Source organism: Erythrolamprus reginae, chromosome Z, assembly GCF_031021105.1.
Source record: "Erythrolamprus reginae isolate rEryReg1 chromosome Z, rEryReg1.hap1, whole genome shotgun sequence".
NCBI classification, from domain to species: domain Eukaryota; kingdom Metazoa; phylum Chordata; class Lepidosauria; order Squamata; family Dipsadidae; genus Erythrolamprus; species Erythrolamprus reginae.
In genome coordinates this window covers 48939874-48962515 of record NC_091963.1, presented here as the reverse complement: position 1 = coordinate 48962515, position 22642 = coordinate 48939874, and the positions used below count along the sequence as shown (strand labels likewise).

Genomic DNA, 22642 nt, shown 5'->3' with positions numbered 1-22642 from the left:
ATAAATAAAATAAATAAATAATAAATATTTACTATGCAAATACATTACTATATTCTAAGTTCTTGAGAAGAATTTAATGCCTATGAAGGCCAATACCAGTAAGGAATTAATAGTTATTCTTATGTTGTGTAGATGATGATGATGATGTAAACAAGCCCCTTAGGATAACCATTGCCAGATCTTCTGACTCTGTAACGATTCATCTAGTCAATATTATTTTAACACAGTCAAAAAGTAGAGGAAATACTTCAACTAATGGTCTTAACATATTAACAGTCAGAAGGGACCTTGCAGATCATCTAGTCCTACCCCCTCTCCAAGCAGGAGACCCTATACCAGTGATGGTGAACCTATGGCATGCATGGCACATGGAGCCATATTTCAGGGCATGTGTGGTATTGCCCTATGTCAACTCAAACATGCATGCACGCACTGATCAGCTGATTTTCAGCTGTTTTCACTGTCCCCAGTGTTCAGGAGATTTTCCTGAACCCTGGGGACAGTGAAAAAACAGGCTAACAGGTCAACTGGATGTTCATTTCTGAACTTCCAGTCAGGCCGTTTTTCACTCTCCCCAGGTTTCACAAGACTTTCTTGAACCCTAGGGACAGTGAAAAATGGTACAACGGGCCTACTGGAAGTCTGGAGGCTTCAGTGAGGCCTGAGTACATATGCAGGGGAGCAGTGTGGAGGTTCTGCAAATACATGGGGGGCAGCATTGCATTATGGATGTGGACACATGTGCTCACGTTATTGCTCGCACATGCACCCTTTTGGCACCCAAGCCAAAAAAGGTTCGCCATCACTGCCCTACACTGCTTCTATCTAGGATAGAACGCACAACCTCTTGATTGTAAGGCAAGACCTCCACCTCTAGGCCACAGCACCTGAAGTTATTATTATTCATTCCTCAGAGTTCAGAGACATTTGTATGAACATATACCTGCTAAAAACTAAAAACAAGATTGGAATTCTTAAATTACAATTGATATCTTATTGATACCTTTTGCTGTGGTATTGCTGATTGGGATAAAGATGCTGTGGTTTTTTAATTTATTTGTCTTTATTTCCAATGACAAAATGGCTTATTTAGGTGGCTTCCAGGTAGTCCAACTCAGATCATTAATCTTTCTGTATATATTGTTGAATCCTTGTAGTTTTTTTTTCTGATAAATATATTTGGCTTAATTTTTATAAAATCACATTCCATTGCATATCTGTATGTAAAAAAATTGTAATATTCTTTACAGCAGTACAGTGTTCCCTCGATTTTTTGGGGGGATGCGTTCCGAGACCGCCCACAAAAATCGAATTTCCGCGAAGTAGAGATGCTTCCTTTCTTCCTCCCCCTCCCTCCTCCATTCCTGGTTTTACTTAACCCCAGAACTCGCAGGGGCAATGGGGTGGCAATCTGGGGGCTTTGCTGTGCTCTAGGGTGCAGGTGGTGGCAGCAGAGGCTGGAGTGGCGGCCGAGCATCTCAGCTGTTTGTCAGGCCGCACATACCTGCTACTGGTGCTGCTGCCACCGCCGATTTTGCCGCTGCCGGGCCCCTCAGCTGTTTGGCGGCTCATGGGATCTCTGTCGCCGCTGCTGCCGCAGATCTTGCCACTGCCAGGCCTCTCAGCTGTCTGGCGGCCCGTGTGTCTTCTGTCTGTTGCGGCGGCGGCGGCAGGAGGCACAATCTGGGCAGCGGTGGCAGACCCGTGAGCCGCCAAACAGCTGAGAGGTCCGGCAGCGGCGAAATCGACGACAGCAAAATTGGCGGTGGCATCCCGAAAGCGGAATAGCAGCTCCCGGGATATTCCTCCAGCTTGCCCATCATTGTTAGGACTCTGACCAGCCCAAACCATCGCCCCCTTTTGCTGTTGCAGGTGGGTAGCCGCCCATCCGTCGGGCTGTCTTGTACCACCGGATCCGGAGGCTCACCCATGGCCACTGAGTGCTCCTCCCCAAGCGGTGCCGGCACTGAAAGAAGACGGGTCTGGCGAGGGGGCTGAGCCTTGGCCGCTGCTGCCCAGATTACACCTCCTGCTGCCACAGCGGCCAACAAAAGACACGTGGGCTGCCAAACAGCTGAGGGGCCCTGCGGCAGCAAAATTGACAGCAGCGGGTGGCAGTAAGGCTCTTCAAGTGGAGCATACCAATGGTCCGAGAATTAAAGGGGAAGGATTGGGAGGCTGAGGCAGAAGCGGAGCTTTTATTTAAAGACGGCTTCTTTAAATACATTTTAAAAATAAAAAAAATACCACAGGTTTTCAAAATTTTATTTATTTATTTATTTATAGAAAACCCGTGGTATAGGCTTTCTGCAAAAGTCGAATGCGAAAGTCAAGGCCCCAGCTTATGGTCTGTGGATCTTTGAGGGGTGATATTTTCACAGGTGGTTCATGAAGGCTTGAAGAAATGCTGTGATTTAAATTTTAAATTACCATATTTATGGTGTATAAGTCTCACCTTCCCCCCCCCAAAGAGTGTGAAAACTTGGGTGCATCTTATACACCGAATGTAGCCCCACCTATCCATCCCCACTCTTTTGTCTCTGCCTGCCAGCAGCTTACATCCTTGCAGCAAACAGCAGCAAAACTTGCTTAGCACAAGCCACTGATTATCTGCCTCCCAACACTCAGCTAATTGATTGAAGTTGCCAACAAACCCACATGCTAAAATGAAAGTGAAATTAAAGCTGCACAGAGGCAAATTGCTGGAGGAATCAGACTGCTGAAATTGGCTTTTTGTTTTTTGCTGCAAAGAGGTAAATCAATAATTATAAATGTCTAGAATGTTCAAATTATTAGACTTATTTTTTAAAGACTGCTTTATTTATTAACTTAACAAAATGAAGAAGCTTTTTTGAATGAATGCTTGATCTGAAGAGGCCCACTGCTATTGTATCTTCTTTTAAATAGCAAAGAATACTTCCAGAAAGCCACATCAATTTTAAAGATCTGTAAAAGTATTATCTGAAATCTAACAGCATCTTGTTTTAGTATTAAGATTAACAGTTGAGTTAAACCTTCACTTAGTCATATTTGGACTATTTAAATAATTGGGAAGAGTTAGAGTAATTACATTTAAAAACACTTTCTGGGTTTAATATATTGCCATAATGTACATTTCTCCAATTCTTTGCTATTTCTATGGGTCAGACACACATTCACAGAAATATACAGCAAACAATGTATATCATTTGTGCTGTTTGCTGTTTTGCAACTAAGATGCATCTTATATCCGGTGCGTTTTATACTCCTAAAAAAATATGGTAAGTCTTGGGGGCATTACCCTGAGTTCCTGGCCACAAAGATATTTAAAGAGGATCCATGGTGATGAAAAAGCTGAAACCACTGATCTTGACTATATCATTTATGCTACTGGTGGTTGTTTTATTTTATTTATTTTATCATTTTTTATTGTTTTTTATGTTTACCACATCTTAGTACAGTTATAACTCATCTTACGAACTTAATTTGTTCCGTGACCAGGTTCGCAAGATGAAAAGTTTGTAAGATGAAGCAATTTTCCCCATAGGAATCAATGTAAAAGCAAATAATGCGTGCAACCCCATCCCAAAAGTCACCCCTTTTTACCTTGCGCCGCTGGGAATCCCCACCTCCGGACGTCCGTTGCCAGCCAAAGCGCTGGGATTTCCCTGAGGCTCCCCTCACTGGGAAAGCCTGCCTCCAGACTTCCATTGCCAGCCGAAGTGCTGGGATTTCCCTGAGCCTCCCCTCGCTAGGATTCAAAGCAGTGCCGGCAAAAATGAAGGGATTCTTGCACTCCGGAGGGTTCAGGGAAACTTCCTGAAGTCCCATAGTGCAAAAAACTTCTTCTGCAACCTCATATAAATAAATTACAACTGTCCAGCCCTATATATTGCCAGTAAGAAATAGCATTCATTGGGCAAAAAGAAAGCGGAACCTACCACCGCCTCTTCAGCTTGCCTTTGGCTGTGCTGTCACCACCGCATCCTTCCCTCGCTCACTCGCCCGTAGCAGAAAGAGCGTCTCACAGCCACGAAAGTGATAGCAAGAGGCAGGTGCACACATACACACGGCTGGACTGGTTTGTTAGCTCCTCTGAGCTCTGCCTCCAGCAATTTAAAGGGCACTTCTGCCTGTGAAGAAGAGAAGGCAAGCATCAGACAGCCCAGAGCAGCCGAGCAAGTCCTGCAGGTAGCCACCTCTCGATTACTGATACCACAACACAGTTGTCTTACAAACTTAATTGGTTTCAAGATGAGGTTCGTAAGATGAAAGGTTTGTAAGATGAAATAATGTTTCCCATAGGAATCAATAGAAAAGCAATTAATGCGTGCAAGCCCAAAATTCACCCTTTTTCCAGCCATGTACCTGGATGACATTGGGAAAAAAACCTTTGCAACTTTTTTGATGATTGATATTAGTTACTAACAAAATACTGCATTTTATTCATGGAAAATTAAATGGTACACTGTATTGTTTGAATGTATGTTGAGAGAAAATTTTTTAAAAAATTACACACACACACCCAAAAGTCCTTCCTTTCTCCATCCCTCCATTAATTTCATCCTTCCTTCCTTCTTTCCTTCCTTCCTTCCTTGTTCCCTCCATTTCTTCTTCCTTCCCTTCCTCCTTCCCTCCCTCCTTCTTCTTCACTTCTCTGTTTCCTCTCCCTTTTTCCTTCTCTCCCCTTCTCATTTGTTTCTTTTTCCTCTCCCTCGTTCTTTCCCTCCATCATTTTCTCATTTTTCTCTTTCTTTTTCTATCTCTCAAAAAATTCTCTCTCTTTCTTGCTTTCTTTTTCTCTCTCTCTCTCCCCTCTTGCTCTCTCTCTCACTCTCTCTTTTTCTCACTCTTTCTCTTTCCCTCTCTCTTTCTCGCTCTCTGTCTGTTTCTCTCTCTTGCTTTCTCTCTCTCTCTTTCTCTCTCTTTCTTCCCCCTTCTCTCTTCCTTCCTCTCCAGCTGCACTCACTCTCCGCGACGACCATGGCAGAGCTTCCCTGGTCATCGCGGAGAATGAGTGCAGCCAGGCGCAGACACTCCGGCAGGAGAAAGCAGGCTGCCTGGCTGCAGCCACTCTGGCTGCCTCCTTCCTATCGGTAGCAGCAACAGCAGCAGCACCCATCCCACCGCCGCTATTTGCTGATGTCCTCGCTGCCCGGGCTCAGCAGCTGAAGGAGAGACTCTATCACTCAGGAAAAGGGCGGAAGTGCCTGATGGGCACCGCCATCTTTCCTGGAATGGGCGGGGCCAAAGTGGAATGGGGAGAGTGCACGTATGCGTGCGCAACATTCAAATGGAGAAAAACCTTGTCACTCCCCAACTCCAACACCCGGCTTGGCTGGGCAGCCTTGGAAAAGGCTGCGCAGGGTGGTTTTTGCTTGCAGCCTGCGTGGGCGCACACCTTACAAGGAACATTGGTCTCCACATCTTTTTTACATTGTCCAGAACTGGACGCAGTATTCCAAGAGTGGCCTTACCAGGGCATTATAAAGTTGTATTAACATTTCACGTGATCTTGATTATATCCCTCTGTTTATGCAACCTAGGACTGTGTTGGATTTTTGGGCAGCTGCTGGCTCATATTTAAGGGATTGTCCACTAGGACTCCAAAATCTCACTCACAGCTACTACTATTGAGCGAGGTACCACATATATTGTACCTGTGAATTTTGTTTTTCTTTCCTAAATGTAAAATGTTTAGTTAATTGTTGAGAAAAAATATTAATTTAATATGTGTGTGTGTGTGTGTGTGTGTGTGTGTGTGTGTGTTTACATATCTACATAAATTAAGAAACCTTGGGATGAACTCCAATCTAAAAAATATTTTAAGAAGTGCATGTCAAGTAATATTGTAGAATCTAGAGGAAAAACATAGGAGCAATAGAGTTGTTGGATTTTTTTTTCAATGGGAGGGGAATACATATGGGGAAGCACAATAACTTTCTTCTAAAAGGCTGTTTTTACAGGGGCAGATTCTTTCCAAGCTGTAGAAGACAGAATGAGCAACAGTAACAATTTTAAAGCTACAAATTTCAGTTGGATACCTAGCAAAAAATAGGGGGAAAAATAAAGAGCAATTCAACAAGGAAATAGACTTCTCCCTGGAAGTATTTAAACAGAGCCTGAGGAGTGCTCTAGTAGTGTTCCTGTTCTAAGCATGAGTTAGACTAAATGATCTGCAAAATCTACTATAAGCCTTATATTCTCTGTATCAAAGCTGTTGCTTTTCTCAAACTTTATTTATATTCTTTGATTGTGTTATCAGAAGTTGTGAAGAAATCCCCATTTGCAAATGTGGTTCTGGAATAATTCATTTGGTCCAAAAATGTGATCTCTGTTGCAGGAATTCTTAGCATTCTTCATGAACATCTAGATAGAGAGTTGCGATGGACGATGGAGTAATCACACCGACCACAGAGATGGGATTTAATGGGACACTTTATTTATTAAATCAGGACCAGTAGAGGTGAAATAAATGGGGCGGAAATCAAATGCAGCATACTTGGGCAACTATGGGTAAAGCCCCCTGCTGAGCAAAGGAATAAGTCTTGACCTTGACCCTAGCCACGAACTTGGCCTTGACCTTTCTTGCTCTTAGCCATGCCCACGGCATGTGGGAAGGCTTTACCCAGCATATTGCCTGTAGGCTTGCAGGGGTGAGCCCCAATGGTATCCCCCCTCCCTCACCCTGACCGGGTCAGCACTTGGGATTCCGTAGAGGAGCGGTCCTTCATATTCCAAAAGGTGCTCCAAAGGAGATCACGCAGTTGCAATAAACCCCTTTTTTTCCACACCATACTGCCCCAGCAGGGAATCAAATCTCTATTTTGGCTCCCTGCTCCCCCCAAACCTGCACCAGCTCACTATTCTGAGCCAAGCTGCACCCACCTAGGGGCCAGAATCTGGTGTTTTGACAAGCAAATTCGCCTGACTTGCTGTCGCACTCCTGCTTGCCCTGCTTGAGGGCAAACCCAACTCTAATGTACTGAGCCCATGGCCCACGTTTACCATCACAGCCTGCCATGCTGGGCCCAACTCCAAGGAGATGAGCTCGTGGCCTGCCACGCTGGGCCCCCCTCCAACCTACTAGGCCCATGGCACACGTTTACCGTGGCCTGCCACGCTGGGTCCAAATCGCACGTACTGAGCCCAACGCCCGCGATTACCATGGCCTGCCACGCAGGGCCCATCTGAGCCATTCATAATGGTGGAAATTCCCTCTCCTGGGCTCAATGGTCCTCAGCTGGAACGCCATCACTCATCATGGTCACTCCATGCTTTACCCTCACGGGGAGTGGCTACAATTGCACCGGTCCGGCTTACGTAACCCTTCTGACAGGTCTGTCTCACACTGCCCAGGAGAACAAGAAAGAAAACACATTTGCAGTGTGGCCCGTCCAGGTATCGTTACTTACGCCTCATTGTCATGCCACTAATTGCATATCTCCCATCCTGAATGGGCATGATTTTGCCGCTCCTTATCATGTTTTACTTTATCTTCAACTAATCGCTATCACCGATATAGATACTAAAATAGAATTAAATTACCTTAACTTACTTTCACTAACTGTCTTATTTACTTTATATATTAATGGATTTACGGTACTCTAACTCATTCCAAACCTTAAAAAACTGCTCTGGGAATCATCCAAATGGATCTACCCCCTAACTATTTGTGTGGAACACTTGGTTTCCTCTCCCTATCGTGGAGGTTGGGGGCGGCTCCACTGATTTATATTCTCCTTGACTGGTAGTCGATAGCTGGGAGGTACCCAGGGTTGGCTGCTGACTGGTGTCCCAGGACGCCATCCCCACCGAGAGTAACTGTTACTTTAAGTCACCCTCTTTAATATTCATGATGAAACAAAATTTAATTAATTTAATTTATTTAATACCTACCTTAATCCATATACTAGAATAAATTTATTTACATTAAATAATTTGAAATTATAATTACGTTAACCAGTACTAAATTGCTTTAATCCTATGTCCCTGTCCAGACTGTGTGAAAATGTCCTTGCCCTACTGGCCTCTATCCTCTCCGTCTCTGATCCCTTGCCCATCCGCGCTTTCGTGCCGCCCGCAGGTGGCTGTTCCTAACATTGCGGTCCTACTGGCTCTCCCATATTTGAACAATGATCCTTACAATACTTAGCTGGGTTGATGTGTCCAGTACCACAGCCAAACACACTCTCATACCTTGTTTCTGGGTGGGCAGCTCTCAGGTTGTCCCCATCCACAAGCTTCCTGTTGACAGACTGCTTGTCTCATCGCCATCTCGATTTTCCCCCAGCTGTTGGGCCAGCAGCATTTGAAGCTGTTGATTGATACTTTGATATGCCTGTTGGTAAAGCAAAATATGCCTGCATGGTTACAAAATGTTGCTCGATGAAGGTGCCTGGCACCCAGGCCACTCAGCATGCGCCCCTTCCTTTTAGTGATGGGGCAGCATGGCTTAGCGTGTGTGATGTGCTGGAGCCCGGCTCCCGTTGATATGTCCCTGTCGCCCCTCTAATTAAAACCTTGTTGAGTTCAATCACTTTAAGTTATAATTTGAATTTAACTTGTTGCCACCACCCATATAATAAGCCAACTAGGTAGGCCGGTCTTATTAATTTCCACAATTCACTTGTACCCACCTACATAGTTAACTCGTTTCGATTCACATGAGGTGCCGTCCATTCCATTAATAAAAATGTATATGTGTAAATATACCAGTACGACTATTTGTGTTTATTTCACAATATATGCCCCACCTCTATATGAATATACATTCCCATAAAGGTATTTGTTTCAAATATCCGGGCTTTATCCATCTATATTTATTTATTCTCTGTAATTATTTACTGAATGACCCCTGCTCCCTGAAAGGAATTTATAGGATGGACCATAAGAACTGATAACTGCAAACAAACAATATTTCAGGGCAAAGCAAAATATTGCACACTTCACAACTTGTTTGTCATCCTTGCGCAGGGTACACAAGGGCAAGGCTATCCTTGCCAGTGTCCAAAACCAAGATGGCCGCGACCGTGTGTAGTCGAATCAAATAACAAAGGGATCGGCCGGAGCGTGGCTATTCCCCGCTGAGGGTGTAGGGGGAGACAAAATCAAGCTAGAGGAGATGCAGAGTGGTGCAAAGTAAGTGGAAGAATCTTAACCATATGTGTGTTGCAAAGACCACAAGGGCCATTCTTATCAAGGGGACTGCTAACCTTCCCTCCTTTCATACAACACAGGCAAGATGGCAAAGGTGCCCCGAAAAAATGAGGCATCACAGCTTCTTTTCTGGTAATTTTGAACTGCTAACAGGAGCTTACAAAACATTTGTCAGACCAATCCTAGAATACAGCTCACCGTATGGAACCCACATTGCATATCTGACATCAACACAATTGAGAGAGTCCAGAAATATTTCACAAGAAGAGTCCTTCACTCCTCTTCTCACAACAAAATACCTTACTCCGCCAGACTTGAAATTCTTGGTTTGGACAACTTGCAACTCCGTCGTCTCTGATCCGACTTAATTATAGTTCATAAAATCATATACCAAAATGTCCTACCTGTTAACAACTACTTTACCTTCAACCGCACACAAGCACGAAATCGATTTAAACTAAATGTCAACCGCTCCAAACTTGACTGCAAAAAATACGACTTCAGCAACAGAGTAATCAACATCTGGAATGCACTACCTGATTCTGTGGTTTCTACTCCTACTCTCAAAACCTTTAGCCTTAGACTATCTAGAAATTGACCTCTCCCCCTTTCTAAGAGGTCTGTAAGGGGTGTGCATAAGCGCACCACTGTGCCTACTGTCCCTGTCCTATTGTCTTCTTTTGTTACTTTTTATCATTACTTATCTAATGTTTTATTTGCACAAATTACCACTCTATAATTGTTTGACAAAATAAATAAATAAATAAATAAATAAAAATAAATAAATAAAACCCCATGCAGTCGGGGCTGCATACCACCGCAACCGCGGGGGCAGGGAGGCCGCAAATCATGCAGGGCCAGGGAATGGCCCTGTGCTGGGTGGGAGGTGATTGTACCCTCCTGGCTTGGGCCGGGACAAAGGGGGGGTGAAGGCCACAGTCAAATGCTCTGCCATCGCCCCCCTCCCTGGCAATCCAGTGAACCCAGTGAGCCTGGGACAGCACTTAGTGGGTGGGCGACCTGCTGGTGAGGCGAACCAGGCTCCCAGGCACCGATTGAGTGGGAAGGGTGGGAAGTTTAGGTGGCAGGTCCCTTCCCCATTCCCCCCTGTCGTGCAAAGCCTGCAGCCGCCCAGTGACATGTCACCAAGGAAGCGGCACGCGCCCGGTAGTCGCCATGATCCCGGGCACAAACTGCCAGAGGAACTGGCACGGAGGCTCGCATGAAGCCAGCCCTCCCGGACATCCCCACCTCAAACCTTGAGCTGCCCCTGGCAATCGCATCGATCCCAGGGACCAGCTACTGAAGGCGTTAGTCTTGCTGGTGAGGAGATCGGCTTTGGCAGCTCTTCTGCCGCCATCCGGCACATGGCACATCCTTTGTTGCCTGGCTCGTTGGCCTGCGATTGTGCCAATGAACCACATGGAAACAAGGGAAGGGGGATGGCGAGCCTGCTTTTAAATACGGCTCGCCGCCCTGTCCCTCTACCTATGTCATGGCCAGGCAACTCCCGGCGACACAGGCAACAGTCTGTGTTGCCCATCGCCACCACAACCGCCGACCAGCCTCAAGCGACTGGTCTTCTATTTCTGGCCATGTTAAATCCTTTTTACTACAACATTTAAGCCTCCTATTCATACGTTCAAAAGTTAACTATTTTTCTCCCAACGAATAATAGTAATGATTTACATCTAACATACATTAGAGAAATTGGTCAAGGAATAAGAAAAGAAGGCGCCTAACCTTTAAAATCAGCAGATATCACAAATGAATAAGGAATGAGCAAGAAGTGTATTTATATGCCTTTTAATGTGTTCTATCATAAATAATAGAATGAAATTCAGTTATCACATGTTTGAAAAAAAGCCAGTTGGATTCTAGTAAATATAAATTTTAAATTCATGCAGTTAGCTTAGTCTGTTTTCATCCTTACATACATGGACATATATATATGGAATACAGCCACAGAGACACAGGATTTATATTTATACACTCTCAGTTCATTCATAAACAATTTGTTCTAAATTCACAAATATCTAGAATAGTTTTAGAGAGAAAATAACGTTCCAACAGCTAGAAAGCAGAAAGCAAGAATATTTAGTCAAACTGGGTTTTGTGAGGGTTTTTTTTATCTTTGTCCCCCTCCTATTTTCTCCAGTTGTAAAAATTACAGTGATTACACATCATAAAGCCTATCTGTAATAAAACGCATCAGCTGGCCAAGGTTTTCATCACTCACTCAATAATCCATTAATACAGCAATGCTGCCCAGGCATCTTTATAATACCAACTCAGAGGTAATTTTAATCAGCTAGACCAGCTGGTATTTAACAGCAGCTGCTGGAGATGCCACAAATATACTCAGTAGCTGACATCTTTATTTGCAGTTTTTCAAGGGTAAACAAGATCTCCCCATAGTTACTTGTATTTGGTTTTCTAAAGAATACTGTGTATATGAAGGTAATCTGACTCAGTACAGAAAGAGTTAATGGAACATATGTATTTTATTCAAAAATGTTTAAGAAAAATAACATAGTTTTATTGAATATGCTATTTTTGTTAGTAGCCAATTCAATAGAAATGTAACAGAGCACCTTTTCTTTTAGCAAAGCTTTTTTATAATACAAATATATATATTATAGTTATCACAATTACTATATTTCTGTAATAGCACATCTTAAATGTGTTCAGAAGTGAAGTCTAACTATATGCAATGGATTTTTTTCTTTTTTAAGTACCATCTTCCATTTAAGTTTCATTCTGTGTAGTGTTAAAGCTGTGAGCTTTGGATGCCCTTTACATCCAAATCATATTCTATGGAGAGAGGGTGGGTGGGAACAAGAATGGTAACATGAAGAAAACACTCACATAAATAAAATTTTAATTATGATTGAGCAAACCTGACTAACAAATAGAATAGAATAGAAATCTAAAATAAAACATTAGCAACTATGGCTTGTGTTAGAGTCCCTGTGCCTCTATTTCTGGGAAGATGAGTCTAGGACTTGTGCTTTCCTGGTTGGACTACAGAAGTTATATTTTGTTATGTGGAAACTGGTATAGTTTATTAAACAGGATTGTCAAAGGGCAATATGAGAGCTCTTCTAAGTATTTCTTATATTTTCTAGGTTCAATGAGAATTACATATTTTAATATTGAGTTATATTATCTTGTTTTATAAAATTCATGGTTTCTACATATGCATCTTGGATATAATAGAACTTAATAGTTCTATTAAATGAATATGCAAACTTCAGTTATGTACATTATTATTAACAATAAAATTATTTCTGATAAAAACATTTGCTGTTCAAGTATCATGATACTAATAATTTTTAAACAAATATTCCATGATGAAAATCAGATGGATTATGTTATTAGTGTTTCATGGTTAATCTACTAAATGTATCAAAACTTTTACTTATTAGGATTGCTTATGCCTTTATTAGAAACAAGAATTTGAATGCATTTGAATGCTTTTTATCTAAAATGAGGTAATACTAAACCCAACAGAAAAACAGAGTTAACTTAAAAAGTAAGATGTATTTTTTACACTTTTAAAATACTATATTTAACTTTTAAAATAGCATGTACTTTTTGTTTGCTGTGATAAGTGTTTAAGTTTGTATAGAGTGTTTGACAACAGACAGTTTGATATATTGCTAGGCACAGCAGTAGGTTGGACTTGAGTGGTATTAGCTTTCAGTGTTTTGATTAATGGTAATTGTTGTGATGAAAAGGCATGTTTTATGTACAACTCATATTTCTGGAAAACAGAAGTCAACTTAGAAGATCTGTAATTACTATTCTGAGTTAGCATATAAAAAGAGCATAGAGAACATACTGACAGGGCACAATGGGGTTCTTTGTATGTGGGTTTGCTTAGGACTATGTTTCATTAATATACCATTTTAAAAGTAAAGAAAAATGTTTTACTCTCTTCTTAAACTGTATAGAGTTTGAATTCCAAGATATATTTTTATGTAAAGGTGTTATTTTATCTTGGTTCAGAGCTAATGGAACTAAGAATTGTAAGATGATTATTTTTAAAAAAATCAGATATAATGGAAATGTTTTGTAGAAAAATAAAGCTCAGCTTTCTTATTGTCTCATAGATTATATAGTTCATTTTTATTCATTGTTCATACTGATTTTTCAGGATTAATTTGTTTAGATTATTCATTTAAAAATACAATGAATTTGTATTCCCCTACAAATAATTTAACTAGAGGTATACCTATTAGCTCAGTCTTAGCTCACTGATAGCCTTAAGAACATGAAGTTGAAACTTAATGGCACATCAGGTTTAGAACTGTATGCTTTGCCTTGGAAGCCAAATAATGCATGGACACAAAAAATTGGATTTTAAAAATAGGTCACTTTATTGATAATATATGAAAACTTTATTGAAAGATCTGCAGAGGTAAGAAACCAAAGGCGGCGGAATCCCTATCAAAACATTTCTAAGCATCTATGGGCGAAGATCCCTGCTGAGCAAGGGAAAGTTCCCCCTGGCTTTTCCCTTGCTCTACTTGCATGTGGGGAGGCTATCTGACATAGGTGAGAACCCCCTGCTCCATAACTCAAGGCAGAAATGCCTGGAGCTTCTGGTGAGGGGCAGCCAATCACCTTCTGAAAGGCACCCTAAAGAGAACATGCAGCTGCTGCTAACACCCATTTCCGTCCCCAACCTGCCACAGTAAGGGATTAAATTTCAATTTAGGTCCCCTGATTCTACCCCACACCTACCCCAACACCTGCAGGCATCTCTGCAGGTCTGAGAGAAATATATTATTACCCCTGTCGGACAAGTGGATCCCCTCTTCCCAGTGGTGGCCCGAATGGGAGATACGAATGTCAGGATGGCAAACCACCCGACCTCCCATCCTCAAAACTAAATTGCCCAGCTAGTGATTGACCCTTTTCCAGGCCTTGTTCACACCTTTAGGATCACCAAAACAACACCAGACCTTTCTGGGCACCATCTCTGACCACACCACCTTAATAACATGGAGATTTTCCATGGCTTGCCACATCAAGGCTAAGCCCTTCAGAGCACCAAGGTCATTCTCAACGAGGTGCAACACTAGCCATTTTGGCAGAGCTTCAATTGCGTTCCCCAATCAGATTTTGCTGCTTTCCTTCTGACTCAGTAAATCATGCTGTGGCAGCAGATCAGAACAAGTGGCTTCCCCTTTGTCTGGTGAAGTATTGAATGAGAAAAAAAGACATTGTTAGTCCAGAATTCAAATACTCCTTAATTGAAAGCACATATATAAATTTTGAAGGTGTTGGACTTCCATCTTCCAATTGCCTTTATCTGTTCTGTGCTGTATCCATACAATGCTGCCCCAAGGCGGCCCCAATCCTAAATGAATGTGTGCCAAAATCCTTGTGATTTAATCCCATTTTATGCAATGCTTTTATCATCAAAGCCCAAAATGGATACTTAGTAAGGGGAGCACCATCCTGATGAATAAGCAAATAACTGTAACCCCAAAATAAACAAATAACTCTAATCCAAAAAGTGGAAACAGGAACCAGAGGGACTGCAATACTCGACCTAATATTAACAAACAGGGAAGAAATTATAGAGGGAATTGAAGAAGAAGGCACACTGGGTGAGAGTGATCATGTCATCCTCAAATTCAACATATTATAATCACCAACTGCTGTACCCAACATCACTAGAGTCCCAGACTTCAGAAAAGCGGACTTTAACAAGCTCAGAGCAAACCTGGGAAAAAAACCTTGGAAAGGACTTCTAAAGGGTAAAACCACACAGAAAGCATGAGAGGCCCTAAAAAACAGTATCATAGATGCCCAAAACAATACAATCTCCATGAAAAAGAAAATCAGGAAAACCAAAATGGCTAAATAAAGAACTGGCAGACAACCTAAAAGAAAAAAAAGCCAAATACAAAAAATGGAAAGAAGAACTCGTAACCAAAGCGGAATATCAGCAAACAGCCAAAACCTGCAAACAAAAAATAAAAACAGCAAAGGCCCAACATGAACAATACCTTGCAACGAAAGTCAAAGACAACAAAAAAAGTTTCTTCCAGCACATAAACAACAAGAAGAAAATCAAGGAAACAGTCACTACACTAAAAAGCGAAGACGGTAATGAAATCACAGACAACAGAGACAAAGCACAGCTGCTCAACACCTACTTTGCATCAGTCTTCACACAAAATGGAACCACCTACCAACCAACCTGTAAGTCTGCAACAAATAGCCCCAGAACCGAACTCAGCATAGACAAAAACACAATAAGGGGAGCTCAACGAGTACAAATCACCAGGGCCAGATGGACTTCACCCAAGAGTCCTAAAAGAACTGGTAGACACCATTGCGGAACCACTTCTCCTCATCTACCAAAAATCCTGGAACACTGGAGACCTTCCAGAAGACGAAATGAGCTGACGTAGTCCCCATCCACAAAAAAGGTAAAAAGACTGAGCCAGGCAACTACAGACCAATCAGTCTGACTTCTATACCTGGAAAAATACTGGAGAAAATAAATTTAAAAAAACTTTGCCACTTCCTAGAAACAAACAACATTATATCCAACAGCCAGCACGGGTTTGTCTGAGACAAATCATGCCAAACCAACCTCATATCATTTTTCAACACCATAACCAAATCAATGGACCAACACAATGCAGTAGACCTCATATACTTGGACTTCAGCAAAGCTTTTGATAAAGTTGACCACAATCTCCTAATCCACAAATTAGAAAAAACCGGGGTAGGTTACAACACATGCAGATGGATAAACAGTTGGCTGTCCAACCGCATGCAAGGAGTTGTCCTCAACGGTTCCAAATCCACATGGAAGAAGGTATGCAGTGGGGTACTACAGGGTTCCGTCCTGGGCCCTGTACTCTTCAATATTTTCATCAATGACCTGGACTAGGGAGTAGAAGGGGAATTAATCAAATTCGCAGATGACACCAAGCTGGCAGGGATAACCAACATCTTAGAGGACAGGCTCAAAATACAGAAAGATCTAGACAGATTAACACTATGGGCCCACACTAACAACATGATGTTCAACATCGACAAGAGCAAAGTCCTTCACCTTGGTAAAAAAAAAAACCTAGACACACATACAGCCTGGGAGAAACCCCACTTAGCAGTAGTGACTGCGAAAGAGATCTTGGAGTCTTGGTGGATAATCAACTAAACACGAGCCAGCAATGTGCAGCAGCAGCCAAAAAAGCCAACACTATCCTAAGCTGCATCAACAGGGGAATGCACTCCAAGACCAGGGAAGTATTAATACCACTCTACTACGCTCTGGTCAGACCACATCTGGAGTACTGCATCCAGTTGTGGTCACCACACTTCAAAACAGACATTGAAACTCTGGAGAAGGTACAGAAAAGAGCAACCAAAATGATTAGGGGACTTGAAACCAAGGCCCCTGAGCTGTTCTTCTGAAAGGGGCTTCCTAGTGTCTGCCCTTGACTGAGCCCCCTCCTTTGCCTAACCATTTAGCATCTTCCTAACCCAAAAATCTGTAGAACAGTCCCTCCAGCCCCTGGCCTTGGAAATGAGCACTAGCCCCAAGACTTTACCTTTATTGTGTGCGCAGACAAACCCTGTTGTCTGTTCACTACACAGAATTTCAGCAGATGCTCGACCAGTATAGACCATATGTGCTCAGTCTTTCTGTGCCAAAAGGTCTCGAATTCATTGCCTGCATGGTGATATGCTCTTCGGGTGCTCTGAGCTATAGATAAATCATTGCCCTGGTTACCTCAGTTCTCCAAGCTCCCACAGGTACTGAGGTACTGGTTCCGATTCTTCCTGCACTCTAGGAGCCAGCAGCCAAAACCCGGTCAACTGTCTGTGGGACAGAGCTTCAGTCATGCTGTTCTCCACGCCTGGCACATGGCACACCAAGAGGTGCAAACATCTGCTTATGAAATAATCAACCAGGCGCATAACCTGTTGGTGCTTGATGACAAAGAATTAATGACATGGACCACTGCTTGGTTATCGCACCAAAAATGTACCATTTTATTTGCTAGTTGTGTCCCCCAGATTTCCACTGCCACTACTATGGGAAAGAATTTGAGGAAGATGAGGTCCCTATGAATGCTACCCGTCAATCATTTCCCTGGCCATGGGGAGGAGCACAATTGATCCCCCAAAACCACTCCAAAACCCACAGTCCCAGTCACATTGGATTTCACGTGCATCAGCTTTCAGCAATTGCTCCTGCCTCCAAAATGTCACACCATTAAAACCTTGTAAAAAGCCCTGCCATGTTTCTAAATCCAACCTAACCCCCGCCTTCAAGCACACCCTGTGATACGGTTTTCTTAAACCCTTCATGGCTGAATATAGACACCGCAAGAACATTCTACCTGATGTTATGCCCTTGCAGCAAAATTCAACAAACCAGCCAACTCCTATACCTGTCTCAAAGTCACCTTGATACCAAGAACTTCCTTGATTTTATCTCAAAGTTTATCAACCTTATTTTGAGGGAGCCAGCAAGTTTGCTTGACTGAGTTAAGCTCAATGCTCAAAATGTGATCACTTTAGAGGGACACTCGGTCTTCTCCTCAGCCAAAGGAACCCCTAGCTCTGCGCACATAGCCTTAAAGACTTCCATCCTATCCCTGCAAGAGTCGTCCTGCACTGGCCCTGTCATGAGAAAATCATCCAAGCAGTGCACAATATCCCCTAAGCCGATACTTGCCTATGTGCCCACTCAAGAAATGAACTAAATTGCTCAAACAAGAAGCAGGATATAAATTCCTCCTCAAAATAAAAACCCAGAAGATCAAAATCTTCAGGGAGTACCTGTAGGAGTCTGAAAGTCACACTTTCCCATTAGTGCCCCTATGCCGCACTCCTGTACCATTTAAACAGCCAAATCAAATGATGTATATCTAATCAAACATAACTCCTTGGGAATAAAATCATTCATCAACTCCCCTGGAGAAACGATAGGTGATGAATGAGACAAAACTCTCCTTATGATTTTTTGTGCACCGTGACACATTGAGTGTGACCAAGTTACTTACCAGAGCTTACAAAACTTTCGCCAGACCCATCCTCGAATACAGCTCATCTGTTTGGAACCCATATCGCATCTCAGATATTAACACCCTTGAAAATGTTCAAAGATACTTCACAAGAAAAGCCCTTCATTCCTCCACTCAAAACAGAATACCCTACGAAACTACACTTACAATCCTGGATCTTGAAAGCTTAGAAGTACGACGCCTTAAACATGATCTAAGTATTGCCCACAAGATCATATGTTGCAGTGTCCTGCCTGTCAAAGACTACTTCAGCTTCAACCACAACAACACAAGAGCACACAACTGATTCAAGCTTAATATTAACCGCTCCAAACTTGACTGTAAAAAATATGACTTTAGTAATCGGGTTATTGAAGCGTGGAACTCATTACTGGACTCCGTAGTATCATCCCCTAACCCCCAACACTTTACCCTTAGACTATCCATGGTTGACTTCTCCAGATTCCTAAGCGGTCAGTAAGGGGCGTGCATAAGTGCACTAGAGTGCCTTCCGTCCCCTGTCCTATAGTCTCTCCTATATCTCGTATTTCTTCTCTACTATATCCTCTATAACGTTCATTGTGCATTATTGTGTATTGGACTAAATAAATAAATAAATAAATAAATAAATAAATAAATAAATAAATAAATAAATAAATAAATATAAAAGTTTAAATGGTGAGGATGTTTAACTATAACTCTTCCTTCTGTTTTATCAATTTTTTTCTCTCACCAGTCAACAATCGATCTTAAATTTTGTGCCTATTAATCCTTTCTTGACCCTTTGAATAGTATCCTAAACCCCTCCCTAAACCTCTGTAACAAAACTCTCACATGCTTTATGGGTTTATACCCCCCAACAACGCTTCCAGCTTATGCACATTAATGGGGCTGAGCCCCTTTTCCCTGCAACTGGTTAATTGCTGCCTGTTTCTTCCATTTTGCTCCTTGTTCTCTCTGCCCCCACAGCCCCTGTTACAGGAGGCTGTGGCGTGCCCTGCACCACACAATCCACACGTGTGCCTAAAGTTGCATTGAGGTCTCGATCAAAAACCTTTGGCTCCAAATTTAAAGCACAACAGGGGTGGCCGAACCCCACTCCTACACAGGGTGCATGAGCTGAGTTACTTCTTACAGGCAGAAAATGACCACTGTCAGATATTTCTGTTCCACTTGCCCTGTTTAATGCCCGGTATACGCACCATCACCCAGTGCCGGCTTGAAGCCACAAATCCTACACTTTATCATCCCATGGAATTTATTTATTAGAGTTTTTTTATTTATTAGATTTGTATGTCGCCGCTCTCCGCAGACTCGGGGCGGCTCACAACAATAATAAAACAATATTCAGAGAATAAATCTAACATTAAAAATCTAAAAACCCATTATTTAAAAGAACATACAACACAAGCATACCATACATAAAACTATATAGGCCTGGGGGGAAATGTCTCAATTCCCCCATGCCTGACGGCAGAGGTGGGTTTTAAGGAGTTTGCGAAAGGCAAGGAGGGCCACAGCCACTCTGTCTTATCAGAGTTGAGCTTGAGTCTGTTGACATCCATCCAGACCCCAACAGCCTCCAGGCACCGGCACATCACTTCCACTGCTTCGCTGACTGGACATGGGGTGGAGATGTACAGCTGGGTATCATCAGCGTACTGATGATACCTCACACCATGCCCTTGGATGATCTCACCTAGTGGTTTCATGTAGATATTAAATAGCAGGGGGAGAGGACCGAGACCCTGAGGCACCCCACAAGGGAGAGACCTTGAAGTCGACCTCTGATCCCCCAATAATACTGACTGCGACCGACCGGAGAGGTAGGAGGAGAACCACTGAAGGACAGTGCCTCCCACTCCCAACTCCTCCAGCCAGCGCAGAAGGATACCATGGTCGATGGTATCGAAAGCCACTGAGAGGTTGAGAAGCACCAGGACAGAGGATAAACCCCTGTCCCGGGCCCGCCATAGATCATCCATCAGCGCAACTAAAGCAGTTTCTGTGCTATAGCTGGGCCGGAATCCTGACTGCTGAGGGCCTAGATAATTGGCTTCTTCCAAGGAACGCTGGAGCTGGAGCACCACCACCTTCTCAACAACCTTCCCCATAAAGGGAAGGTTGGAGACTAGACGATAGTTGTTGAGAATGGCTGGGTCCCAGCTCCGTGTCACCTCCCTGCTGGCCGAAACCAGCCAGGATGGACATGGATCCAGTAAGCAGGTGGCGGAACTCACAGCTCCAATGGCCTTGTCCACTTCATCAGGTGTCACCAGATCAAACTCTTCCCAGACAGATGGACAAGTACAGGCCCCAGACACCTCGACTGACTCATTGTCAGTCGACTCTGTTATCCAATCGGAGTCGAGGTCCGCCCGAATCCGAGTGACTTTATCAGCAAAAAATGTGTTAAAGTCCTCGGCACTACTCTGCAAGGGCTCCCCAACTCCCCCCTGGTTAAGAAGGGAGCAGGTCACTCTAAACATAGCGGCCGGATGAGATTCCACTGATGTAATCAAGGCGGCATGATACGCACATCTTGCCGCCTTGAGCGCCACTTTGTAAGTCTTAATATGAGCTCTTACAAATGTTTGATTGGATTTGGACTTACTCTTCCTCCATCACTTCTCTAGACATCTCTTCTGGCATTTCAAATCCCAGAGCTCCTCGTTGAACCACGGAGCTCTACAGGTTCTACTGCCACGGAGAGGTTGCAACGGCACAATCCGGTCAAGCGCCTCCACTGCAGCCTTGTTCCAGGCTTCAGCAAGAGACTCTGCCGAACTGTGGACGAGTGCATCTGGAATAACCTCAAGCGCCCTCTGAAAGCCCTCTGGGTCCCTCAGGCATCTGGGGCGGAACCACCTAGTCGGTTCCGCCTCCCTGCAGGGAAGGATTGGAGCCAGGAAGTCAAGCTGCAATAGAAAATGGTCTGACCATGACAAAGGCAACACTTAGTCTCAAACCATTGCTCAATTGCTCAGAGAGGAATACCATGTCGGGTGCATGCCATCCCTTGTGAGTCATACCCTGTACTACTTGAGTCAGGTCCATGGCTGTCATGGTGGCCATGAACTCCTGCACTAGTCCAGAGGCTTCACCGAGCGATGGTAGGTTAAAGTCCCCCAAGACAATGAGTCTGGGGAACCCCACCGCCAGCCCGGCTACCTCCTCGAGCAGCACATGCAGGGCTGTTGACACGCAGCTTGGAGGCAGGTACGTGAGCAACAAGCCCACCTGAACCCCTAAGTCAAACTTCATCAGGAGGGACTCACAACCTGCAATCTCTAGAGCAATGAGTCTACGCAGGCAAAGGCTCTCCCTGGCTATAATAAAGGCAACCGAAAAGGAAAGTCTGGCAAGTCCTGGAGGGCGGGCTCGTTCAGTCTCCCAAGCGCCGCCGCCGCTCCTGACATAGAAAGGCAGCAAAGGGGGAAATAAGTCTGTCCCCCACAGCTGCCTTTCCATGGCAGCAGTGGCGGCGTTGGTGCTTGGGAGACTGAATGAGCGCGTATCCCAGGACCTGTCAGAGAAGAAAACAAGGGAACTCCATGCTGCCATAGAAAAAAGCGCACAGCCCGCACCTTCCAAGCACTTTCGGTCCAAAGCCAGCTGGTTTTCTCACCCGAGTGGCCCAACTGAAACAATGGAGGTTTATCACCATCACCATATATTTCCATGCACTTCATTTGTGAAGATTGAGTTGCCAAGAGAGGGGTCTTTGGAAACCTCATGGTATAATAGTAATATTAAGGCAATCTCAGCAGGGAAGTGTAATTGTAAATGATTCTATCACTAGCCATTTCTGTGACTAAAGGAACACTAACAAAATGAAATGCCCTTGTTTGTTTTGTTTATTTGAGTTGGGGGTTAGAAATAGTGATGGGCAAACCCAATGAAGTTCGGGTTCGACGGATTCGGGCGAACTTTTAAAAAAATTCGGGTGATGTCACAGAACCCCGAACCCGAACCGAACCGAACTCCCACACAAATTAAATTTGCAGGAGGGTGAACGGGTACCCAGAGTAGCAGGAGGAGGCAACAACAGCCACCCGCCAGATTTTACCCAGCAATCCGATATGCCACAGGCATCACTTTTTTCACAGTAATTCCATGCGATGGAAGGCCATGCGCTCTGTGGTGCCTTCGGTCTCTTGCCGCTGTGACCAGTAGTAACAGCTTGAGGCTTCAGCTTACACAGAAAAAGGAAAGGCAGAGAAAGAAGGTGGTCCTGTGGTTGACCCAAAAGTACATTACAGGTTCTCAGAACAAATCTGTGCAAAAAATAGGTTTATTGAACACAAACTTTAGTCAAACACAAACTATACCCAAACTTTCACTATAAAAATATAACTGACTATATATATACATACATAACATGAATTTTACAACTGTCTGTGAGGGTGTTGTTGTTGGTGGTGATAGCGAACGCTCTAACCACTCACTCAGGTGGTGGC

At 43.5% G+C, this 22642-nt stretch overlaps 1 protein-coding gene and 1 pseudogene across 4 annotated transcripts in view; one reads left to right on the top strand and one right to left on the bottom strand.

Annotated features, from left to right (window-relative positions):
* Positions 1-22642, top strand: part of TBC1D5 (TBC1 domain family member 5) — a 584043-nt gene that overhangs the window by 443188 nt on the left and 118213 nt on the right. The window lies entirely within an intron of this gene.
* LOC139155036 (U6atac minor spliceosomal RNA) lies at positions 9117-9216 on the bottom strand (annotated as a pseudogene).